Source organism: Nyctereutes procyonoides, unplaced genomic scaffold, assembly GCF_905146905.1.
Source record: "Nyctereutes procyonoides isolate TBG_1078 unplaced genomic scaffold, NYPRO_anot_genome, whole genome shotgun sequence".
In the NCBI taxonomy this organism is placed as follows: Eukaryota; Metazoa; Chordata; class Mammalia; order Carnivora; family Canidae; genus Nyctereutes; species Nyctereutes procyonoides.
In genome coordinates this window covers 4,073,999-4,092,881 of record NW_026575132.1, presented here as the reverse complement: position 1 = coordinate 4,092,881, position 18,883 = coordinate 4,073,999, and positions in this window count along the sequence as shown.

Genomic DNA, 18,883 nt, shown 5'->3' with positions numbered 1-18,883 from the left:
TTTCTCTCTCTCTCAAATAGCTAAAAAAAAAAAAAAAAAAAAAAAAAAAAAAAAAAAATTAAGACCTAGCCCATAAATCTAAGACTGACTCAACATTGGAAAATTAGTTAATGTAATCCATCATATGAACAAGCCAAATCTTGAAAAACCTATGATCATATCAGTAAATATAGGGGAAAAAACTGACAAAGCTCAACACTCATGACAAAAATTGCAACAAACTAGGAATACAGGGGGACTTTTTGAACTTGTAAAAGAACATCTACAAAAACACCTACAGATGACCTCATACTTAATGACAATTAATTAGATGGTTTTCTTCTAAAATTATCATCAGGGATGTCTCCTCTCACCACTAACACAATTCAATGTTTTGCTAAAGTTATAGCTAATGTAATAAAGATATAAAATTGTCTTTGCAGATGACATGATTGTTTACATAGAAAATTACAAATATTTGGGATGCCTGGGTGGCTCAGCGGTTTAGCGCCTGCCTTTGGCTCAGGGCATGATCTTGGGGTCCCAGGATCAAGTCCCACATCAGGCTTCCTGCATGGGGCCTGCTTCTCCCTCTGCTTGTGTCTCTGCCTCTGTGTGTGTCTCTGTGAATAAATAAATAAAATCTTTAAAAAAATTACAAAAATTTTTATTTTTTTTAATTTTTTAATTTTTAATTTTTTTTGAGAATTACAAAAATTTAACAAGAAAACATATTCCTTGAGGGCAGCCCCGGTGGCGCAGCGGTTTAGCGCTGCCTGCAGCCAGGGGTGTGATCATTGAGATCCGGGATCAAGTCCCACGTCAGGCTTCCTGAATGGAGCCTGCTTCTCCCTCTGCTTGTGTCTCTGCCTCTTTCTTGCTCTCTCTGAATAAATAAATATATAAATCTTTAAATATATATATATATATTTTATATTTATATATTTATATTATATATATATATATATATATATTCCTTGAAACTAAGAAGTGATTAGCAAGGTAGTAGGATAAAGGATTAATATACAAAAGTCAGTTGCTTTCTCAGATACCATCAATGAACACTTAGAATTCTGAATAAAAAAAAAAATTAACTAGCACCAACAATGTTTAGGTGTAAAGATCTATATGAGGAAAACTATAAAAATCTGATGAAAGAAAGCTAAGAAGTTTTGCTAAGTGAGAAGTATTCCATGTATATGAACAGAAAGACACACTATTAGGATATCAGCTCTTTCCAGCTTAATCTACAATAGTCATTGCAATCTCAGTGGAAATACCATCAAATTACATTTTGGATTTAGACAAAATGATTCTAATATTTATATGGAAAAGTAAAAGGCCTAGAATAGCCACCACAATATTGTACGAGTGAAATAAAGAGAGATGACTAACACTACCCCTCTTCAAAACTTATTATAAAGCTACAGTATACAAGACAATGTAATATTGGCAAGAGCACAGGTACATCCATCAATGAAACAGAAGAGAGAAGCCAGAGATATATCCACACAAATATAGTTAACTGATCTTTGACGACGCAAATGGGGGAAGAATGGCCTCTTCTTCTAGAAGAAGATACTAAATACTGACTTTATACTATTTGTAAAAGCAAGTCAAAATCACAGACCTAAATGTAAACTACAAAACTCTTAAAAGATAACATAAGATAAAACAGGTGACTTTGTGCTTGATGATGATTTTTTAGATACAACACCAAAAGCATGATTCATAAAAGAAAAAAAGTATTAAATTGGACTTTATTAAAATTATAAGCTTCTCTGTAAAGAACAATTCAGAAGAATGAAAAGCAAGTCATACACTAGGAGAAAATGTTTTGAAAACATATATCTCATAAAGGACTAGTGTCCAAAATATACAAAGAAATCCTAAAAGTCAGTAATAAGAGAGCAAACAAGCCAATTAAGAAATAGACAGATTTGAACAGACACTTAAGCAAAGAAGATATATAGATTTCAAATAAGCATACAAGGTGCTCAAGATATGTAATTGGACAAATGTAAATGTGAACAGCAATGAAATACCTATATACCTATTAAAATGGCTAAAATCCAAAATACCAACACCAAATGCCAGTAAGGATGTGAGGCAGCAGGGTCTCTCACTGATTGTCGGTAGGAATGCAAGACGGAGAAACCACTTATGAAGACCAATTTGCACTTTCATACACAACTGAACATACTCCTACCAAGCAACCCAACAATTTTGCCCCTTGATATTTACTCTAATTAAGAACTTAGGTGTACACAAAAACCTGCATACAAAAAATGTTTATCCTATCTTTATTCGTAATTGCCAAGACTTGAAAACAGCCAAGATAGGTCTATGGATTAATGAACTGTGTCACACAATGAGATAGTCGGCAATAAAGGATGGGCTATCAAGCCTTGAGAAGATATTACTCAGTGAGGAAGGTAGTCTGAAAAGGCTCAAAATACCGTATGGTTCCAACTATCCAGTACTCTGCAAAAGGCAAAAAATGTGGGGATAATAAAACCACCACGGCCGCAGGGCTTGGGGGGAGGGAGGAGGAGATGAATAGGGGTAGCCCAGTGTGTATTTAGGGCGGTGAAACTATTCTGTATGATACTGTAATGGAGGATACATGTTATCCCACATCTACCAAAGCTCAGAATGTACAAAAAGGAAACACTAATATAAGCCATAAACTTTAGTTAATAATAAAGTATCAATAGTGGCTCATCATTTATAAGCAATGCATTTCGCTAATGGAAGATGTTAGAATTAGGGAATTCGTTTATGTTGAGGGGGGAGGTTAAATTCACTTGGATGATGCTATTGTGAAATGAAATGTGTTACTAAATAAACTAGGTTATAAAAAGTTAAATGTGAATTCCTATTAAGCAAACACACACATTTTGCTTTTATTACAGCATGTTCTTGTTAAAAATCTACTGAAGAAGTATTTTAGGTTACTTTTCTATGTTATAAAAACACACACATTAACACATCTATAAATAATTTTATGTGAATCCCAGAAGAGTTGCTCAATTTTTCTATTATTCTTGATTCATTACCTTCTTTATGATACTTCTTAATTAAATCGTGAGAAATCCTGTTGAAAGTCTTTTCCCCCTTCTTTCATGACAATATAATTGATAAACATTTTCTAATTAATTTACAGCACAAAGGAGAATATGTAAAGAGCATTAGCATGATTATATTGTTATTACAGAATTTAAACAGATTGCTACCTAGAATATCACCTTACATTTGACATACAATATTTCTAAAAATATTTCATCCCATGGGAATGTTGTAACCATTCTTTCAAAAACTTTGATGGGAGGGACGCCTGGGTGGCTCAGCAGTTGAGCATTGGCCTTCAGCTCAGGGTGTGAACCTGGGGTCCCAGGATCGAGTCCCACATCAGGCTCCCTGCATGGAGTCTGCTTCTCCCTCTGCCTGTCTCTCTCTCTCTCTCTCTCTCTCTCTCTCTCTGTGTGTCTCTCATGAATAAATAAATAAAATCTTAAAAAAAAAAAACTTTGAGGGGAGGTGCATTGTTTCATTCTACATTATCAAAGGAAGAATAGAAATATTTTCATTTAATTCTCACCACAGTATAAGTGTGAGAAAAGGATATTACTAATTTTAATGTAATTTAATGTAACATACATATTAAATCACACAATTTTTTATTAGAGTATAATTATATTAGTTTCAGGTATATAATATAATGATTCAGCAGTTGTATACACTTCTCATCGGTCATCAAGATAAGTATACTCAATCTCATTTATCCATCTTTGATAAATAGTTTTTTTTTTTTTTTTTTTTTTTTTTACTTTTCTTGCTAGATGGCATTGGGTCATAGCATTCAAAGTTCTAGGAGTTTTTGCTTAGTATGTCAGAGCATATTAACCTAATCATAGAAATTTTTAGATTCTTGGTGTCTAGGAATCTTACAAGTTTTGAGTTTCCAGGAGCATCCTTGATATTTTGTACAGAATTCTGGTCATTATCTTAAGGTTTATAGTAGTGTGGGGATGGAAGAGGAGTAAGGCCTCCTAATGAGATGACATGCTTTGTAGATAAATCCCAGGGGCTCCTGAAAGAGCAATCTAGATTTATCAGAAGGTCCAGAAACAGTCAACCTGTAATCTAATCTTTTAAGAAACTTCTGACTATCCGGTGTTAACATGACTTGAAGATATTCTGAGGAGCCATAGAAAACAAAAGTCAAAATATAACTCAGAACCAACTCCATATATGATTCCCGGAATAACTTGAATAGGCTATATGGTTCATAGTAAAGGTTTTTGACCCAAAATCTATTTAGGACACCAATCACAAACTTTTACCTATATATGGATATATCTATATGTATGCACACTGCACAAAAATACGTAAACAAGTTTAAAGAAACATGCACACTACTCACTAGTAAAACATACTAGTTATTTAAGACTGAACAGAATATTGGAATGGAAAGCTTGATTCTCCTATACCAGTGCTATGACTCCTCTAGAGAAAGTATCTCCTCCTTTGCGCTGTTTATGGTTTTGTTATCTGAAGAAAATGCTAAATTTTATAAAACCCCCAAGTAGAAATATTTGTATACAAAAGATAAAGAACAACTTACTGCATTCTAATTTCAATCTGATTTAGCAAGCCTCCTGAATATATAACCTTAATTAAGCCAATTTGTTTTGCTGTTATCCTACAAACAGGTATCTTTTGCTTATATTGGCAATGACATAAGGAATTTTGAGTCAAATTTTTGTTGTTTCTTCATTCACTTTACTAAGTGTTCATTAGTCAAAGCAAGGTGAAAAGGTAAATAATCATAATTCCAGAAACTGAGATATCAGTTAATATGTTCCTTCATTGGCATCACAGTTCTGTAAAAGAGTAACCTTTTAGTAAATCGCAACAAAATCATTCCATAATTTTGACCAAGAAAGGAAAAACCAGCCACAAACAAACATTCAGAATCTAAATGCAGCACAGTTTTATTTAAATTAAGAACCATAAATAAAGTTTTCGTTTTTTTCTAAAGGATATTTGATGTCCCTGTATAGTGCACTGTTATTATATAATGCTATTGTATACTAATTATTTAATTGTTATAGCATGCCTCTTCCACTTTATGCTGAAGCAGAAGTAGTCAACGGGCTTGTACAAAGTGCAACTTTTTTCAGTGGAAGTTATCAGTCGGGTTCTAGTTAGGAGATAAGTGCCCTATAAGTAATTCAAACAGGAAAATTTCATTGTGGGGAATTTTCAACTGATAAAAAGTGCTCAACTACTAAAAAAAAATATTGTGGAGAATTTTTAACTAGTAAAAAGCGCTTAACTACTAAAAAAAAAGAAAAGAAAAAGAAAGAAAAGAAAGAAAAAGAAAAAGAAAAAAAAAGCAGAGGGCGGGGAAAGGAGTTTTTCTAAGGAATAAAGAAATAGCAAATGTAGGGAGTGTCCTGTACCCACAGGGATAAGCAATGGTAAACTAGGAGCTTACACTAGCACACTGCGCCCCAGGCTGCACTGCAGCAGCCACAGGGCTGAGCTGCAAGCTTAGGCCAGGGCTGGGGCCCTGTGGGGGAATGGAGCTGGGCTGGGGGGGCGGCCCCTCAAGGCCTAGGGACGTGCCCCAGGGCGCAGGTGGGTCACCCCAGTCCGCAGGAGCCGCGTGCATGTGGGCAATGGGTGCACACAGACTGTGCACACGGGAGGGGCTGCTGCGCACCTGCAGGGCCCCTGGAGGGGGGAGAGCGCCGCCGCAGCTCCCAAGCTCTGGCTACCAGCTCCCTCTATTGACAATGTCGAACATTGCACCTCATGCCAGAGGAAAAGAAGATTTTTTAATCCAGCCCAAGTTTTACCAATGAGAAAACAAAGGGTGGGTTTGGTACTGAGCTGTGACGAAGTGATAGCTCTCCCAGTACGTTCCTTTGCAATCCAGTTTTCATAGTCATGCTTTGGCACACATTAGGGCTTCAGGGCAGAGCAAAACAATTGCGTTTCCACCTAACAAGATTCAGCTTTCTTTGGCAAAGAAAAAAAAAGGAAGAAAGAAGAGAAAGAAAGAAAGAAAGAGAAAGAAAGAAAGAAAGAAAGAAAGAAAGAAAGAAAGAAAGAAAGAAAGAAAGAAAGAAAGAAAGAAAGAAAGAAGAAGAAAGAAAAGAAAGAGGAACAACAGACCTCCCAAAACTTTTCTGAAATGAGCAGACGTCGAATTCCAGTAGTCATGTATCCAGACCTGGCTGTCTTTATCACTTCTCAAATGTTCCCCACAGCCCCACTAAATGCTTTGTTACCTAAATGCTAAATTGAGAAACTTAACCACCAAACAACTTGGATATGAAACGTTAACGAGGAAAGAGAGAGGGAGGAGGTATTTAAGAAATGCAAAGAAACATATAAGCATAACAAGAAAGATATGCAAAGTTTTTCTAACCCGAATTTCTGTATTTGGCCTCAGATTGTAGTTCTATGTGGCACCCTTCTTCCTCTACCCGGAAGGAAGGTCCTTCAGACAAAACTTCAATTTAGGAGGTTTCATAGCATGCAAGTTGATCCAAACTCTCTCTCTCTCTCTCTCTCTTTTTTTTTTTAATACTCTGAGTCCTCAATTGTCCTACATAAAATATGACCTTTTTTTTTTAAAGATTTATTTATTCATGATAGACATAGAGAGAGAGAGAGAGAGAGAGAGAGAGTCAGAGACACAGGAGGAGGGATAAGCAGGCCCATGCCAGGAGCCTGACGTGGGACTCGATCCCAGGACTCCAGGATCGTGCCCTGGGTCAAAGGCAGATGCGAAACCGCTGAGCCACCCAGGGATCCCCAAAATATGACCTTTAGCATACAAAGCTGCAGTATATTTTTCTTCAGCTGCAGTATTTTTTGAACAATTAACTGATAACTGAGATCTGATATTATCACCTCTATTTGGAAGTCATTTGTTCAAAATAACTGATGCAACAGTGATACATTTCCACATGCTGAGCTTCATGTGTTCCAAGGAAAGTAACCAACACCTAAAATCATCTTCTGTATAATCATTTTCTAAAAAATCAAAAACATATCTCAAGACAAAGAGTAGAAGAGGAATGACTTTGCTCTGCTTTTTTCTTCTTGCCACTGAAGAAAAGAATACCTAATCAAAAAATAGAATTTTATAGATAATTTGGCAAGGTGTTATTTCTGAGTTAGCATCCAGTTGGTATTTCTCCCTCTGCCTACCTCCTCACTGCCCACTCCTACACAGGCACACGCTCACTGTGGAATATAACACCTTTAATAATTTGAAAGAATTATGCAGAAAAAAAGGAGACTCTCCTACTTTGTTTTCCAGAAGTAAGATCCCATTTACAGATAAATGTATATACTTGTATATGTGTTTATGTAAAATATAAATGTGCATATTATAGGCATTTCATTATAGCACAATTTTTAATGACAGAACTGGTTTATGTAGCAAGGAATCATAAACAATATTAACATCCAAGGGATTTATCAAAAAATTGTGGTACACATGTGCGTGTGAATAGTGTACAGCTGCTGAAGTGGCCCCCTTGAATCTGTGCCTTCCAATCTGGAAAAAACTCAAGGGATACTCTTCTGTGAAGACACATGTTGACCAACAATCTACATCAAGAATTGTTTGTAAAAACCACATATCTGGGCAGCCCGGCGGCTCAGCGGGTTTAGTGCTGCCTTCAGCCCAGGGTGTGACCCCCGGGTACCAGGATTGAGTCCCACATCAGGCCCCTGCATGGATCCTGCTTCTCCCTCTGCCTGTGTCTCTGCCTCTCTCTCTGTGTGTCTCTCATGAATAAATAAATAAATTAAAAAAATAAAAACCCCACATATCTATGATATCAGCATGCATATATACATATATGTAAAGGAATTTGTGTGGGAGAGAGAGAGAAAAAGAGAGACAGCCTGAGAGACATGCAGCAAACCATTGAATAATCACCTGCGATGGGTGGGAGTTTCAAAATCTTCTTTCTTTAGACTATATTTAAACATTTTATAGAGTGTGTTACTTGTATGATCCTAAAAAAGATTAAAGTCTATTAAAATAGAAAATATTTTAAAATTAATAAAAGCAAAAAAAAATTAACAAAGAATCAGAGTAGACATTTCTTCACAGAGGATATACCCGTGAACACATGAAAAGATGCTTAGTCATTAATCATTAGGGAAATGCAAATCAAGCCATGATTAGATACCACCTCACACTTACTAGCATGGCTGTTAAAAAGTCAGACAATAGAAAGTTTCAGTGAGGTCGTAGAAAAGCTGGAAGTCTCCTACGGTGCCGGTGGGTACATATAATGATACATCCACTTTGGAAAATAGTCTGACAGTTACTCAAATCGTCAAACATCAAATTTGTATGTGGCTCAGTAGTAATTCCATTCCTAGGTGTGTGTGTGTGTGTGTGTGTGTGTGTGTGTGTGTGTGTATATATTATATAAAATACATTCAATATATATTGAATATATATATTCAATATATTGAATATATATAATATATATATATAAAAGAAGTGATGTGCATGTTCATAGCCATATTATTTATTTATAACAGCCAAAAAATGTAAACAACTCGAATGTCCATGAACATGAATGAAGAGACAAAATCTGGCCTATCCACACAGTGGATAGGCAAATCTATGGATGCAGAAATGTAATGATTTACAGGACTGGCAGGGATGTGGGGACAAGAAAGTCTGACACACACAGAGCTCCTTTTGGAGGTGGTGCAATGTCCTATGATGGACCGTGGTGACAGTTGAGCATGTCTATGGATACGTAAAGTCCATTGACTTGTACACGTCAAATGGGCGAATTATAAGATATGTGGCCTATATCTCAATAAAGGTGTTACATAAATTTGAAAAGAACAAAGGACCTGTTCCACTCGTGTAGAGAATGATCTGCCTCTTGATCTGTAACATCCGGGAAGGTGAATGTGCTGTAGATGGAAGTCGACAGCAGTGGAGACAGAGAAAACTGTGACAAGGGGGCAATGGGGCCACAAGCTGTGTTCCCTGAGTAACGTCCGGAGCCCCAGAGAAACCAGAAGGCACCAGTTAGACACTGGCAGCATGGCAGCATGGCAGCAAGCCTGAGCTGAGACAGAGGGATAGGAATGAAAGAATAGCATCCTGTGGGAGCCAATACCTAAGGACCAAAGTGGCCAAGGATATTTCAACTAATGTCTATTCGAAATTGAACAATAAAAAATACATTTATTAAAAAAAGAAAAACATGATCTGACTGATTGCTTGACTCCAAATAAATGCACAAAACTTAGAAATGAATGAGAAGAATCGGAAGCACCAAATTTACCACGTCAGGGTTCCATCACTCCACTGGAAGTAGACTTACAATGAGAAAGTTAAAATGATATTTCTCACATGTCTGAATATGTGGAGAATGATTTATACCCATTGTACTTAAAAACATAATAACTTGTGAAAAGAAAAAGAGGAAGACGTTAGACATTAAGGCAGTTATGAAAAGTTTTGGTTTCAATTCTAATATCCAACATAGAAATGCTTCCCTCTGGAGACATGATGGTTGCATTGAACTGGGACTTAAGACAGACTTCTTTTTTTTTTTAAGTTTTAAAAAATTTTATTTCAGTTCAATTAGATTAACATGTAATGTACTATTGGTTTCAGAGGTTGGCTCCGTGATTCATCAGTCTTATATAACACCCCGTGCTCAAAGCCCATCACCCAGTTACCCTTCCCTCCACCTTTTCCTCTCCAGTGACCCTCAGTTTGTTTCCTATGATTAAGAGTCTCTTATGGTTTGTCTCCATCTCTGGTTTCATCTTGTTTTATTTTTTCCTCTCTTCCCCTTAGATCCTTTGTTTTGTTTCTTAAATTCTGTGTATGAGTGAAATCATACAATAATTCTCTGTCTCTGACTGGCTTATTTCACTTAGCATAATATACTCTAGTTCCACCCACATCATTGGAAATGGCAAGATTTCATTTTTAGGTGGCTGAGTAGTATTCCTTTGTCTATATAGATCACATCTTCTCTATCCATTCATCTGTTGATGGACATCTGGGCTCCTTCCACAGTTTGGCTACTGTGGACATTGCTGCTGTAAACGTTGAGGTGCAGGTGCCCTGCCGGATCACTACATCCATATCTTTGGGGTAAATACCTAGTAGTGCAACTGCTGGGTCATAGGGTAGCTCTATTTTTAACTTTTGGAGGAACTTCCACACAGTTTTCCAGAGTGACTGCACCAGTTCACATTCCCACCAACAGTGCAAGAGGGTTCCCCTTTCTCCACATCCTGGCCAACCTCTGTCTTTTCCTGACTTGTTAATTTTAGCCATTATGATTGCTGTGAGGTGGGATCTCATTGTGGTTTTGATTTGTATTTCCTTGATGATGAGTGAAGTTGAGCATCTTTTCATGCTTTGTAGGCCATTTGTATGTCTTTGGAGAAACGTCTATTCATGCCTTCTGCCCGTATCTTGATTGTATTATTTGTTCTTTGGCTGTGAGTTGGATAGGTTCTTTATATATTTTGGATACTAGCTCTTTAACTGATGTGTCATTTGCAAATATCTTCTCCCATTCTGTAGGTTGTTTTTTGGCTTTGCCAACTGTTTCTTTTGCTGTGCAAAAGGATTTTCTTATCTTGATGAAGTCCCAATAGTTCATTTTTACCTTTATTTCCCTTGCCTTTGGAAATGTGTCTAGCAAGAATTTTCTATGGCCGAAGTCAAAGAGGTTGCCGTCTGCATTCTCCTCTAGGATTTTGATGGATTCCTGTTTCACACTTAGGTCTTTCATCCATTTTGAGTCTATTTTTGTGTCTGCTGTAAGAGATTGGTCCAGTTTCATTCTGCACGCAGCTGCCCAATTTTCCCAACACTACTTGTTGAGGAGACTTTCTTTCAAAAAAGGAAAGTCCTTTTTTCCTGCTTTGTCAAAATGAGTTGACCATAGAGTTGAGGGCCCATTTCTGGGTTCTCTATTCTGTTTCATTGATCTATGTGTCCAATTTGCTGGTTAACCCATTCATTTTTTAGTAGGATGCCCTTTAGTCTCCATGCATTTGAGTTCTTTCCAAATTTCCTCTTGTGATTGACTTCCAGAATCAAAGCATTGTGGTCTGAGAATATGCAGGAAATTATCTCAATCTTTAGGTACTGTTGAGATCTAATTTGTGACCCAGTACATGATCTATTCTCGAGAATGTTCCATGTGTACTGAAGAAGACTGTGTATCCTGTTGCTTTAAGACGGAATGTTCTGAACGTATCTCTGAAGTCCATATGGTCCAGTGTGTCATTCAAAGACAGACTTCTGACCACTAGTTTTCATCCCATTAGGCAACAGGTCAAAAATCACTGTGACGACTGACTCTATCTATCAAGAGAAAATAGGGCTGTGGGAGATGATGGAACTCTTCTGAAACACAGAATGTCCTGTTATACTGCTGTTGTTGTCTAGTACTGTATAACAAATTACTTCAAAGTTTAGTGGCTTAAAAAATTATCTCAAGGTTTTATGAGTCAGGCATCCAAATTTGACTTAGAAGGGTCTTCTAGTTCCAGATCCTTTATCAGGGTCACAGCTGTGATGCAGTAACAAGCTCCACTTAGGAGTAAATACGCTTCCAAATCTTCTCATGTGGCCTGTTGTTGGTAAAACGCAGGCAGGACTTCCTGGATGTTGACTGGAGATTTCATTTCCCTCTCATGAGGTCCTTTCTTTAGAGCTACTTCCAACATGGTAACTGAATTCCCACAGAAAAATTGGAAGAATTAGTGTAAGATAGAATTCACAGTCTTTAGGGGTGCCTGGGTGGCTCAGTCAGTTAGAGAGCTGAGTCTTGATTTCAGCCAAAGTCATGATCTCAGGATCCTGGGATTGAGTCCCACATCAGGCTCTGACCTCAGCACAGTGTCTGCTTGAGGATTCACTCTCTAGCTCTATCTCAGTTGCTCCCCTCACTCATGCTCTCCTTCTTACTCTTCTTTCTCTCAGTAAAATAAATAAATCTTGAAAAAAAAAAAGTCATAGTCTTTCTGTAACCTAATCTCGGATGTGACATCCATGCCTTTTGCTATTTTCTATTGATAAAATGATTCATTAAATCCAGCCAACATTCAAGGGTAGAGGGTTACATGATGCTGTAGATAGTGGAAGGAAGGTCTTTGAGAATCATTTTTGAGACTGTCCATAACTACCGTGTGCAATAACAAAAGTTAATATAATATGGGAACCTCAAAGAGGTAGAATTAGCTAGGGCTTCTCATGAATGATATTTTAATCAATGCACTAGGTAAATAACCATAACCAGCTGAGGTACTGGTTGAGGGTAAAGGAAACATAGAAAAAAAATGGAAAATACAATTATAAATACTAACCATATTCTTGTAGTTCTTGTGACTCATCACAGAAATAACGGTAGTACTGATTCGCATGGAGGTGGATTGTGGTATATGAAATAAGATAAAGATAATAATTTTGATATTTCTGTAATTCTACTAGAAATTATAGTTATGGAGAACTTGAATTTTTCTATAAAATTGTCTAATATCCGTCCACTACTTAGGTTTTGAGATGCAGGTGTAAGCCACCCAAGGTTTTGTAGTAAAAATTCATCAGAAATAGGGATGCCTGGGTGGCTCAGCATTTGAATGTCTGCCTTCCGCTCAGGGCGTGATCCTGGTCCCAGGATCAAGTCCCACATCGGGCTCCCTGCAAGGAGCCTGCTTCTCCTTCTGCCTGTCTCTATCTCTCTCTGTGTGACTCTCATGAATAAATAAATAAAATAAAATCTTTTAAAAATTTTTCAGAAATAGCAGTACCATTGTATGTATTTATTTTCCTTCATTAAATCATTCTGTTAAAATAGTGATTTCTGATAGCTATAACCAAATTCCAACTAATAGAGTGAATCTTAAATGAAAGGATTGAAAAGTGTGGCATCAAAAAGAGACTATGATATGAAAATAAAATCAGACTATATTCATAGATTATAAAGAAAATGAGTATTCTAATTAAATGCCCATCCCTTCTACAAAATTTGTTTTCTAAATGTTTATGCAACCTTATCGTCAGAACACTTAAGGCCAATTTTAAAACATAGTTTCAATGTGTAAAATGCCCTGCCTTATTTTCATACTGACAAAACAAAATCTAATCAAAGAAAAGCTATCAAGTCTGATAAACCCTTCATCCAGCTCCCCTGAATGGTGACACTTTATAGCTGTAGATCAATATCAAAGCCAGAAAAATGACACTGATACAATTCCACTTACTGGACTGACAGATCTTATCCAGTTTTCATTAGTTTTTACCTGTACTCATTTATTGTGTTATATGTGTGAGTAGTTCCATCTAATTTGATCCTGTGTGTGTATTCATGTGCCCACCACAGTCAATATATAGAAGTGTTTGATTGCCACAGACTCCCTGTACTACTCCTTGGTAGCCATACTCATCTGCTCCACCACTGTCCGTGTCCCTGGGCAATTGCTAATCTGTTTTCTATTTATACTTTTATCATTTCAGGAGTACTACATACACAGACGTATACAAAATGTAAGTTTTTGAGATACAATTTTTTTTCACTAAGCATAATGCTCTTGAAACACATCCAAGTTATGTGTATCATTAATTGGATCCTTTTTATTGTTGAGTAGCATTTTATTGTATGGATATACCAGAGCTGGTTTAACATTTATCCATTGAAGGATACTTGGGATGCTTCCAGTTTGAGTTATTAAAAATAAAGCCAAGGAACCTTTGCATTCAAGGTTTGTGCAAACACAAGTTCCATTTTTTTTTTTTCTGGGATAAATGACCAAGAATGTGATTCTAGGTCTTATGTTAAGTATGTGTTTAATTTGATAAGAAACTGCAAAGCTATTTTCCATAGTGCTTGTGCTATTTTACATTCCCATCAATGATATACATGAGATACAGCTTTTTTTTTTTTTGCATTCTTTCTAGCATTTGGTGTTATCATTACTTTTTTTTTTTAATTTAGTCACTCTAATGTGAATGTGGTGATAACTCATTGTGGTTTTAATTTGCATTCCCCTAATGGCTAATGATGCTTAACATCTTTTGATGTGCCTCTAAGATTTGAAAGATAGTCTTACTTCATAATTCAATGAATGTTGGCTATAACTATGTAATCTTTACTTAATGATTCTGATTACAAGTCAAAATAAGAGCTTTTGTAAAGTTCCCTTGTGGTTGTGTGCATTTATGAGGTTTATGAAATACAAATCACATAAGTTAGAGTTAGAACAAAACCTCATTAATCTGTTTTCCTCTATTTCATAATATATATTTTAAGATTTTATGTATTTTATTTGTTTGTTTGTTTGTTTATTTATTTATTTATTTATTTATTTAATTCATGAGAGATACACACAGAGAGAGGCAGAGACACAGGCAGAGGGAGAAGCAGGCTCCATGCAGGGAGCCCGATGTGGGACTCCATCCAAGGACCCCGGGTCATGCCCTGAGCCGAAGGTAGATGCTCAACCACTGAGCCACCCAGGGATCTCCTGTAATATATGTTAATTCAGGCAAATACTGCTGTTATATTTTTCTCCTAATCAAACTATTATTTTTAGGAGCTAAATTAAGAATGAGAAAAGAAGTGGCAAAGAATACAGATTTTTATTCTATATTTTGTTTACATTTTCAAAAATAACAAAACAATATTTATTAATTGGGACATATATTCATATATATCATGTATGTATATGAAAAAATATGTATGACAAAAATATAAAAGACACAATCATTATATATACTAATTTTAGGAATAGGAGTACATGCAGATTAGGGAAGCAGTGGAAAGGCTACTGGGAGAAAATGTATTTAGCACTCTGTTGTTATTTTGTTAAATTAGATAAGTGTTACATTATAGCAAAATGGTAACATCTGTTAATACTGGATTGTAGGGCAGGCCCAGTCCTCAGCAGTTTAGCTCTTGCCTTGGGCCCAGGGTGTGATCCCGGGGGTCCTGGGATCGAGTCCCATGTCGGGCTCCCTGCATGGACCCTGCTTCTCCCTCTGCCAGTGTCTCTGCCTCTCTCTCTCTCTCTCTCTCTCTGTCTCATGAATAAATAAATAAAATCTTTAAAAAATACTGGATTGTAGAGCAGCCTGGTTGCTATGCATTTTTGCACATTTATGCTAGAAATTTTTAATGAAATAAACAAAAAATTAAAATGCAATGTTACATATTATTAGATATTTATCCAGAATGTGTAACAATGACTTATGTTGTGTTGAAATTAATACTTTAATGTATTTTATACTTCAGTTGTTTACCAACTTAGAATTGCCCATCTTAATTTGGCTAAGTGGAATAAATAATACACTCAAAAAAAAAAAAGGCTTTGCAAACATATTTAACTATAATCCCTAATTAAGAAATTTAAAGACAGGGGCACCTGGGTGGCTGAGTCAGTTAAGCTCCTGACTCTCGATTTCAGCTCAGGTCATGATCTCGGGGTAGTGAAACTGAACCCAATACTGGGCTCCATGCTCCATGTTGGGCTTGAAGCCCACTTAAGATTCTCTCTCTCCTTCTCTCTTTGCCCCTCTTCCCTACCACCCCTCTTGTGCTCTCTTTCTAAAAAAAAGAAAGAAGAAAGAAGAAAAAGAAAGAAAGAAAGAAAGAAAGAAAGAAAGAAAGAAAGAAGAAGAAAGAAAGAAAGAAAGAAAGAAAGAAAGAGAAAAATGATAAGAAAGTTGTTTTTTAATATTTTCTGCAAAAATTTAACAATAGAAATAGTTACTTTAGTTAGACAATAAAATATGTGCTGAAGTGTGAATCAAATTTTGTTACCATGATTTGAAAGTTTTGATACACATAATGCTTTTGAATTTTATAAGAAATTATCTTACTACTTGTAAGTAAGTATCTGTGTTTTAGGATCTAGATATTAGAAAAGGATGAATTGCATTCTTCACTAACGTCTATTTGTTCAGGAATGTTGATAAACAGTTAAAATGACGTTTTCTTTTGAAAGAATCTAAAAGAAACTTCAATTTCAGTAGATAGTGTTATGAAAGAAATCTAAGATAAAAATTTGATTTGAGGATTTATTATTTTGAGAGAGAAAGAGCACAAATGAGGGAGGAGCAGAGTGAGACAAACAAGCGGACTCCACAAGAAGCCCAAGGCAGGGCTCTATCTTCTATCCCATCACCCTGAGACCATGTCCTGAGCCAAAATCAAGAGTCAGAAGCTCAACTGACTGAGCCACCCAAATGCCCCTAAGATAAAGATATTTTTAATGACACCATGGAACATATCAAAGTAGGAACATCCAGGAATTGGTTCCTCCATGAAAGCAAAGAATATAATCTTTACAGAAATAACTTAGAAAAGTCACTAAATCTCTCCTCCAGTGGCAATAGTAATCTCTGAGAGGAGGAGAGAAGAATCAGATTTCTAGAGTTACCACATTTTAATATTTAAAACGTCCAGTTCTCTGGGGCACCTGTGTGGCTCAGTGGGTCCTTCGGCTCAGGTCACGATCCCAGGACCTGATTGGGCTGATCCCTGATCCCAAGCCCCATATTGGGCTTCCTGCTCAGCAGAGAGTCTGCATCTCTCTGTCCCTCCCCCTGCTTGTTCTCTCTCTCTTCCTCTCTCTCTCTCTCTCTAGCTCTCTCTCTCTCTCAAAAACAAATAAATAAATAAATATGATCTTCTAAAAATTGTCTAGTTATCAACAAAAAATTACAAAGGTTTGGCCCATTTATAGAAAAAGAAAAAAATTGATAGAAACCATCCCTGAGGAAGCCTAGATATTGGATGCACTAGAACGCCCTTCTGTTCTATTGGTCTATGTGTCTGTGTTTATGCTAGCATCATATTGTTTTAATTACTGTAACCTTGTAATAGGTTTTGAAATCAGGAACTGTGATGCTTCCAGCTTTGTTTCTCTTTCTCAAGATTGCTTTGGCTATTCTGGGTCTCTCTCTCTCTCTCTCTCTCTCTCTCTCTTTTTTTTTTTTTTTTTTTTTTTTTGCCACTGGGTCTTTTGAGATTCCATATGAATTTTGGGATTTTTTTTTTCTATACAAGTAACACTACTGGGATTTTGATAGGGATAGTATTCAATCTTCGGGTTACTTTGGAACATTGAAATGTCTGCCAGATATGTGAAAATGTGCTCCAGATTACTAGTCATCTGTGAAATGCAAACCAAATCACAGTGAAATATCATTTTATACCTGTTAAACTGGCTATCACTAAAAACAAAAGCAAAAAGACAAAAAAAAGAGATAAGTGTTGAAGATATAGAGAAATTGGAGCTCTTGTGCTGTTGGTGAACATGTAAAATGGTATAGTCACTATGGAAAACAATTTGGAGATTTCTCAAATATTAAAAATAAAACTACCATGTTATTAAGCAATTCCACTTCTTAGAGAGTATGTCTCTGAAACATTTGAAATCACAGTTTTAATGGGATATCTCACTCCTGTGATCATTATAGTTTTTTTCACGATTGCCAAGCTATGAAAATGACCCAATGGCCATCAGCAGGTGAATAGATAAAGAAAATGTGGCATATGCATACAACAGAATATCATCACTCAGCCTTAAATAGGAACAAAATCCTACCATTTGCGAAAACATGAATATACCTGACGGACACTATGGTAAATGAAATGTCAGACTCAGAATGACAATCGCTGTGTAATTCCACCTATCTAAAATAGTCAAACTCCTAGAAGCAGAGAATAGAGTGGTAGTTGCCAAGATCTGGAGGAAGGGGCAAATGGAGAATTATTCAATGGTCATAAAATTTCATTTGTGCAACATAAGTAAATTCTAGAGAGCTGCTATATAATACCTATATTAGAACATTGTATGTGCATTAAAAATGTGTTGAGTATAGATATGGTAGTTGTTCTTACAAGAAGAAGAAGGAGGAGGAGGAGGAGGAGGAGGAGGAGGAGGAGGAGGAGGAAAGAAGAAAGGGGATTCCTGGGTGGCGCAGTGGTTTAGTGCCTGCCTTTGGCCCAGGGCGCGATCCTGGAGATCGAATCCCACGTCAGGCTCCCGGTGCATGGAGCCTGCTTCTCCCTCTGCCTGTGTCTCTGCCTCTCTCTCTCTCTCTCTCTCTCTCTCTATCATAAATAAATAAAAATTTTAAAAAAAATCTTTAAAAAAAAAAAGAAGAAGAAGAGAAGAGGAGAAAGGAAAAAAAGAAAACGAACCTTTGGAGGTGATAGCTATACTTATCACTTTAATTGTGGTGATAGTGTTACAGGTATATATATATATATATATATATATATATATATATATATATACTCATCAAAATATACACATTAAATATGTATAGTTTTTGTATATTAATTGAGCCTCAATAAAGCTTTAAAAATATGGTGAGGCAGTAAGACCAATTCTCAGGGAAAAATCAAGATATATGTGCTTTTCATAACTCCTCAGGCTAGGTTTAGAATATACCATTTCTTATTTACGCTGAAGTGGATCTAGTTGTATTTCACTGGATCAGATAACATTCATTTAATGTTGTATCTTTTGAGCTACACTGTTACTTGGTTCTCCATGATCAGGTGTTCTAAATCAAAAAGAGACTATAGCATAACAGAGGCTATTTTCAATTGCATAAGACTTGTTAGCAGAATTATGGCCTTATCTAAAACCTCTAGAGTCTGCAGGTGACTCTAGTTACATGGCCATAAGCTTCATGTATCAACTGTGTCTGCTATGGACCTTTCCAGAAACACTGGGTTTTCTTGATCAGAAGGACCATTTGATAGGACACCTTGTATCTCACCCTAGACCTAATGTGGATCTTATCTAGCTCCAAAATCCATACAAAAATAGTAGCCTTGTATTTATTGGATAA